This window comes from Rhinolophus sinicus, linkage group LG07 (genome assembly GCF_036562045.2).
Source record: "Rhinolophus sinicus isolate RSC01 linkage group LG07, ASM3656204v1, whole genome shotgun sequence".
NCBI classification, from domain to species: Eukaryota; Metazoa; Chordata; class Mammalia; order Chiroptera; family Rhinolophidae; genus Rhinolophus; species Rhinolophus sinicus.
In genome coordinates, this window is record NC_133757.1 from 104,569,505 (window position 1) to 104,577,878 (window position 8,374).

The following is an 8,374-nucleotide window of genomic DNA, read 5'->3' on the forward strand; positions in this document are numbered from 1 at the left end:
ACAATACGATGATAATCTCTGGGTTGAGACTTTTCATGCTGGTTGTCAGCTGGGGGCTTCTCTCAGCTCTGTAAGTCTGTCTACATTCCTCCTTAGGGGCCCCTTCCATCTTCAAGCAGTTAGGACACATTGAACCCCCTATGTTTTACATCTCTAACTTCCTTTTTTATCTACTGGCTTTTAAAGGAATCGCATGCTTAGATTAGGCCCAACCAGACAATCTCCCTTTGCCACATAAGATAACAATCATGGGAATAATATCTTATCAAACTCACACTCAAAGAGGAGGGGATTATACAATGGTGAGGGTCATTGGGAGTTATTCTTAGAACTCTGCTTACCATACCGTATGACCCACCCATTCCATTCCTCGGTATTTACCCAAGAGAAATGAAAATATATGGCTATGCAAAGACTTATAGGTGAATATTTATATTCACTTTATTCATAATAATAATTAAAAACCAGAAAAAACTCAAATGTCCATTAATTGGTGAATTAATAAAACAACTAGTGGTATATCCATTCAGTGGATGAATACGACTCGTCAACAGGAAGGCACACAGACACCTCACATGCATATGAACACGGAAAATCCTCAAAAAAACATGGTGCTAAGAAAAAGAATGTAAATGCTGTTTACTTGAAATCTGAGCGTTCCAGGTGAGAAATGAAGCCACACCCTATACATGAAAGGCAGGGAAGAGATGGAAGAAAGAGGTAGACCACTCCAGATTGGTTGGTGGCAGTTTTAACCAGCAGAGGGACTTGTGAGTTTTGTGTGGAAAGATGAGATCTCTGCACCTGCCCACTAGAATCTTCAAAATTTATATAAAGGCCTTAACTGGGTTCAGTCATGTACACATCCAGGTGGTCTCAACAACATATTGACACATATACTATCTCAAGGCTGTGTCCTTGGCGCAGCTTTGAGTGGGAAGGTAAGTAGAACATACATGCCAAGGTCATGGGAGGGATGAGGAACCTCCGATTGCCTGGGTCCAGCTCTCAGGTCAACTGGCGGTCACTTCCTCTCCATTACCTCCTCCAACAAACACAAAAGATGACACATTGTATGATTTAATTTATACGAAATTCTAGAAAAGGCAAAACTATAGAAACAGAAAGTAGATCAGTGGTTGCTAGGGGTCAGGGGGTAGGGCGAAGGGACTGACTGCAAAGGGACACAAGGAGACTTTGTGGGATGAGAGAAATGTGCTGTATCGTGATTGTGGTGGTGGTCACATGACCCTAGATGTTTGTCAACATTCATTGAATCGTACAATTAAAATCAGTGAATTTCATTACATGTAAACTGTACCTTAACAAAATTGACAAAAAAGATTATGATTTTTATATTTTATCCAGCATTTTAAGGTGTTCTATGTTGGGAGTTTCTCTACACATTGAACTTACAAAATCAAAGACTTTCTTAGCAGTGTCGAAATGTGCCTGTGTTTTTAAGTCATAGCCCTTACCCTGAGTAGAACTGCATAGTCATCGATTATTTTCTGTCCTCTCTGTGCTCGACCGTAAGTTCCACGTGAACAGGGTCATGTCCATGTTCACCCCTGTACCCTAGTACCTGTCCTTTGTGGGCCTTTGATAAATATCTGTTGAATAAATGAACTAGTCTCTCCCTCAGGGCAATTTGAACACTGGAAAATCTGATTACACATCTTTCTTCCAGCTGATCTCTAGTTACCTTCAATTACAGTACTAAATCCTTTTCTCGACCATAATTAAAGTTGGAGTTAAAAACCTTTCATTTCGCCCCATTATTTTACAGCAACTGTTTATCCTGACTTCTGTTCTCTGGGCTGGGAACCCAGGGTACACTCAGAGTGTCACAATTGGGCTGATAGGAGAGGAATACAGCGACCAAGGGTAGATTATTTGGGCTGTTCTGACTGATCCCACAGATTTCCTGCCATTTTCAGTCTTCTTTTGTCACCGCAGACTAAGCACCCTATTTCACTTCAAGGCTTAAATTCAAGGTTTTTCTTTTAAGGCACATATGATTCATCTAAACATTAAAAAAATATATCTATATTAATCAGAGGGCAATGTCATTTGGGATCAGGTGAAACATTAATAAAGCTAGAGAATGTAGAATCCTTTGGGCTGTAGCTGACAGCATCCTCAGAAGGGAGGGTGGCCAGGAAGACACCAGTCATTTCTCTGTTTAGGGAACTAATTAGGCCCTCCATTCATTTGACCTTGGCCATCAGTTACTTACCTGAATGTCACACCCACCCACCCACTCTCCCCTTCCATGTTAGAACTAAGGTGCAAAACTGCCAAGTGCTAAAATCCTTCCTTATTATTGTGCTCTATCAACAGAAAAAATATCATGTGAGAAATAGGCATTTCTCTTGCCTTTGTTCTTAGTATACAAATGTGTAAGTACAAATTGTGTGAATTTGACAGCCTCTCTTAAAAATGTGACATAGCACACATTGGTTATTTGCTACCCAGCACCTATTCCCTCTCCTGCAGTAGGACCTCACATTTTGGGAGGAAATTTGGCTTGCATGGGACTGACCTCACCCCAAGTTCCAAGAGTAGGCTCTGATAGGCTTAAAACAACTGACACTGCCACCTGAATTAAAACAACTGGCACACCCCAAGTCAACTGGATTAGCTCGGAGACTGGGACGAACCCAATCAGAGCCCAACAAGCCAAAAGATATTTGCTGGGGTTTTGGGAAAAAATAAGCCTCCTTTCTCGTGTAGTAGTTCTGGGAGAAGAGACCATTCCATTTACTCGGGATGATGTGTCATGAGGATGTGAGTTTGGAGCTGCTGCAACCATTTTCCCTATAAAGGAGATCTCAGACCTGCCTTTGGGGCCACCTTGTGGAGCCTGAGGATAAAGCCAAGACCATAACAGGCAATGTGGGGAGGAGAGAAGCCGGGCCCTAGGTGGCATCTTTTGAGCTGCTAGATGAAAAGTCACCTGAAATCAGTTTCTCTAGGTTTTCAGTTACCAATGAATCAATAAACTCCCTTCATCTTACAAGACAGTTTGGTTTCAGTTTTGTGTCCTTTTCAATAAAAAGTAAATGTGACATTTAGTTTAAAGATCCTCAGATTATAAAACTAGAGTATCATTTGACATCACCTCAAAGTTCTAGCTTGCCTGCTTTTTGACAGATCTTTCATAAAAGTTTCACAACCAGTTTTCAAGCTTTCAGATTTGTAACATCCGGACACAAAGTTGACTGATGCCCAGTGGTCCAGGCACTTGGTCCCACTGACCTGCTCTTCATAAGGCTTTTATCCTGCTATTCAGCAGAGAATCTGTGTGCACATTCTTAAAGGAAAAGCCCTAGAAAAGATTAAGGATAAAACAGGCAGAGTTGGGACCCAAATCTGGGTTTGCAGCCAAAGTCCATGTTCTTAAGCCGTTCTCCGTATTGTTCTCAAGTCAAGCTTGTCCACCACAGTTGAAATCATTCCAGTATTTCATCTAAATAACAGCCATTCGTTACTTTCCTTGATACAACTGAAATCATGAAAGCTCTTTCTTGTCTATAAGTGAACCCTCCTGTTCACTGAAAGACCCCTGTTCATATTGCCTATATTTGCATTCCCTGGTTTGCAAAATTCAGAAATTGACTTGGAACAGGCAGAATAATAACGTGCCATAGATATTTTTCTGTGTAATAGAGATATTCCTGAAGAGTGGGGAGAAAAATCCGTTGTTAAATATGATAATAACAGCTAACATTTAAGAAGCATGTCTCTGTACAGGCACTGGGATAGTTTTTTTCCATGCTTTATCTCATGGAATTATCTCAGTATCTCAGTGCAGCAGGCACATGGCAAAAATGAGGAAGTTCGGTACAAAGCGATTAGCTCACCCCAGATCCCAGTGGATATAAATGGCAAAGCCAGACTTGAGCTCAGGCGGCCTGGTGTGAGAGCCCCTATGTATTCTTTCTTATCATAAAGGTAGAACGTGCTGGAAAAGGTTTTTGATAAATCCTTTCAAGGAGAAGAGAAAGATTTGGTACTAAAGATATTTGTGCCACAATTCTTTCCATTCTGCACGTCCAGACTTGTATTGATCAGATTTGAAGCACAACACTCTTCATATCAGTCACCCAAGACATTTTGTGGCACATTTACTATTTCATTGTTAAAGCAACAATCACAATACGGTAATCCTTAGCACTCGGAAGAGGTGTCTATATCATGCTCTGTAGAAAATAAGAGAGAAATGAGCATCTCTGCCACCAATGGCTTTTGTCCAAAAGAAGAAAAGAGGCACTCAGCTCTCTGAGTCATAGAAACTTGTGTCATTTCAGATAAGCCACCAGCCACCAACCAGAACCCACAGGCCAGGGTGGGGAGGGTATCCGTATTCAGATAAGGGCTGCACATGACCATAGCAGGAAATAAAATAAAACCCAAAAAGGAGTTCAGAGGATGATGATAAAGATGCTATGCTAATGAGATTGTTTGGCGCCTTATCCCTTTTGACCAACACAGCCTTTTTTTGTTTCCCAGGAACACTTGGACCCGTGATGTTTGTGGTCAGTGATTCTTGGCTAGAACTGGATGAGGGTTGTTCCAGAGCCGGAGCTGCAGGTCCATGGAATCTGGGGCTGGACCCCTGTAACCTGGGGAGCAGCTTCCTCCCTCAGGAGGCTCTGGCTGCTTCAGCTAGAACAGTAGCCCGCGAATGCTATGGGTTCAGAGCTTGCTCTCATTCTGTCCTCTCACACAGCATCTTTTCATCCTCATTCCTGAAACGCTCATTCCCAATAGCTCAGACTGAAATATCTTTGACATTAAACATCTGCCACGCATCTGTCTATACCCTGCCATTGACTCTGTGAACAACAAAACCAAACCCAAACTCTTAAGTTCAATAAAGTAATGGAAGGAAATCACCCCCATGAAACATTCTCTTCCTTCTTTCTCCTGTTGAAACAGTTTTTAAAATAATATAGAGCTCCCCAAGACACATTAGATAGAATTCGATTTAGAAAAATTCAGTGTTTTAGATACACCATGATTCTTTATCTGTAATTTGGCAAGTTTGATGCAAGTTCACATCACACTCTGTCTAGCAGTCTCCTGAAAATCCTGAGTCCTCTGCAGTTCTGAAACCTTGGCGTTCAGGGAGGGGCTGGAGACATAAGCCAGGAGAAGCAGTGGTCAGAGAGTGTCAGACTCAGGAGGCTCCCAGACTTGCATTTATGGTTTTGAGATAAAGTCTAACTGAGTAGGGGAGTGACCTGCTTCCTTGTTCTGCAGTTCCTGACACTGCTCAGATGCCCAGCTGGAAATGGGAGCAGGCACTGAAGGTAGGAGCCAGGCTGCAGGGAATTCTGGGAGGTGTTCCAATGATCAGAAGCAGACATGTCCTCTAGTGCCCTAGCTGACAATCTTCCAAGATTAAGTCCAAGATTAATTGAATGTCTCTCCCTTTCTCAGACTCTCTTATTTTGTCTGTATGAAGAGAGCAAGTGGGTCGTTTTCTCTAAAATACAACTTTACTTCCAACTTTGTGCAACTCCCCATGCTCTGCCCAACCTGGTGCAGCCAGTGGGGCTTGGGGGACTTCTGGGGTAGTGACATCTGCTGTACTCCCCACTGGGAAGGGCCTGCTACTCCACATGTGGCCAGTCCCTGGGGATCTCTTCCTCTCTCAATTCGAAAATATGCCACCTGCCATGCTCGCTGAAAGTCTCATTATGATTCTGGAAACACCGGTTTGGCATTTTCCTTCTTTAGTATTTGCTTTAAAACTGTCTGGGATTTATGCCACAATCATTTTTCTAGTCAGTTTTCCCAACTTCTTTTCTCTTTAGAAAATCATAATGATGGTAACACATTGGAAATCCCACAGTATTTTCTAACTAGTGCACATGAGGCGGGAAAGAGGATGAAAACCCTCATAGGTATCTACCATCAGGGCCAGGAGTGCTGCTGGTCAACACATGTGAAAGTGCATCAAGGAAATAGCTAGGTTCACATCTGTGCATGTGTGTGAGTATATATATATAGATATATATAAAACAATATCATTATTGAAAAGTAATAATGAAAGAAAATTTAACAAGAAAAAGACCCGTTATTCTTCCACTAATGAAAAGCTGTTTTGGAACTGTGCATTCCATGCCAACCTTTGCCAGATACCTACACTTTATAGAACATATGCAGTTTTATTTCTCTACATAGGCATTCCTGTTGACAGTGACGTGCTCTCAACAGCTCCCCATAGCATACCGTATAATTTGTATTTCTATTCTAGCAATCATTTCCCAGCACCACGCTGAATATTTGGGTATCACTCTCCCTTATTCCTGGACGGGAGAGAGCAGATCACATTTATCTTTACATTCTTAGCATCCAGCGCTGTGTGTCTGGTGCAGAGTTGGCAGTTGGTAAAGGCCTGTTGAGCGACGGATTACAAATACAAAGCAATCAGAGCAGATTAGTCTAGACTGAGGTTATTCCAGGTCAGGGGGCTGTGAGTTTGTATAGAGTCCAGAGTTCATGGGATCCTAGGCATGAAGCTCTTGGGATTAGAGAGGAGATCCTGAAATTTTCAAAAAGCATGTCCCTGGTAAATTCTCAGTAAGGTGTACTCCACCAGCAAGATGCATAGCAGACGTGCAAAGGGACTGGGAAAGATGACCGGTGTGGCTCAGCTCTTGGTCAGAGGCTGTCGGTGGACTTGCTGAGTCACTGGCTCTGAGGCTGCTGACGGCCAACGTGGTTTGAAAGAACCCAGAGTACCTGTAGCCTTCAGCGCTCATTAACCACAGTGATGAAGAACACATACGATTTAAGTAACTCACGAGCCCCAATATGATTATCAACCTCCCCCTGAGTCTGAATCAAGTTCAAAGCAAAGAGCAGAATGAAAGGCAAATTAAATTTCATTGTCAGTGAAAAGGTCTGGGAGGGACTCTAGAAAGACGGAAGTGGTGACCACATAGTTTTTAAATCACACCAAATTCTCTCATAAAAAAACAGAAAGAACAACTAAAGTAGCAAAGCCATCCCCAGAAACCCCAAACTATAAGCAAATAAGAGCCAACCACCATAGCCACAGGCCTGTATAGTAATCAGTGTCTGTGCAGCAGAAAGCAGAGGGTGCAATGAGGCATTTGACAGACTGCTGAACAGGAGAATCCCAAAGTAGCCATGAGGTGTTCACTGGAAAGCATGCTGGAACAGTTTGAGACAAGCAGCTGAAACTAGAAGGAGTCTGTCCAGTGCAGTAGTGGGTGAATGCAAGAGGTCCATGGTAAACTCAGTCTAACGCCCCTGAACTCCCAAAACAGTCCAGCCAGGGCCTCCTTCTAGCATACAACTCCACACGGAGGAGAAACTGTACAATCAAAATAGAGAAGGGCATAAAAAATAAAAAATAAAAAATAGAGGAGGGCATGGACAACAAAGACAAGGAAAGAAGGTCCAGACAAAAGTGGTGGAGGGGAATGGAGCCAGGATGTCTCAGAACGCAAGACACACAGTCTCACACACATACACAGAATCACACAATCAAAAAACAACAGGGAGCTCTGGGAAGATAGAAAAGCTACCCTGCCACCTTCTGAAAGCTAAGGAAAACTAATTTTGCTTAAAAATGAACAACAGAAAAATATAGTCAAATTCCATGAAAGTTCTTAAGGGGAAAAAGAGGGAACAAATGCAGAACAACATTACTACAGACATTGTAAGCACATTAGAAAAAACAAAAAAGTTCTCAGAAAAAAAATCACAACTATCTTTAACTTTCTCTTTCAAAATAAGCTTAAGGATCCAGCTATCTTTACTGAAAACAAATGTCCCACACGCCCGTGCTATTTCATCCTGTTCCTCATCTTTAAAAAAGAAGGAGTTTTAAATCATACGTTTTAAAATAAGTTAAGTAGAGAAAGAAAATGAGCCATTAGGTTTTAAAAACAAAATTTTGGATCCTCTTGTAGTTCATAAGTGTGACGACGGGTGGTTCATGCTAGATGTGCCTCTCTCAAACCTTGCATGTTCCTTGTTATGAGATCGGCACATTACCCATCTGACATAAACAACAACAACAACAACAACAACAACACAATTTTGGCTATAAAGTGAGACCATACCTCTTTCAGAAAAACTATTAAAATAATGGATCCTCTTCTCTCGCCAAATCACTTTGAAAATTCAAACGCAAGATGTTTTACTTTGGGGATAAAAGTAGGCCCCTTTAATGCGTGGGACATAAATTTTCTTTTGTGTTCTCTATCAAGAAAATTCAAATACAGGGCCTGTTTGGTACCAGAGCAATGCTTCCTGAATTTGCAATTAGTGGATTGTCCAGAAGAGGGCACTCGTTCCCTAGGCTACTCAAGGGAGCCACCTGACACAG

At 42.0% G+C, this 8,374-nt stretch overlaps 1 non-coding gene across 1 annotated transcript; it reads left to right on the forward strand.

Annotated features, from left to right (window-relative positions):
• The first annotated feature begins 7,943 nt into the window (after positions 1–7,943).
• On the forward strand, positions 7,944–8,050 carry LOC141572991 (small nucleolar RNA U13). Its single transcript, XR_012498578.1, has one exon. It is a non-coding gene; the product is annotated as a small nucleolar RNA U13 (small nucleolar RNA).
• The last annotated feature ends 324 nt before the right edge of the window (positions 8,051–8,374 follow it).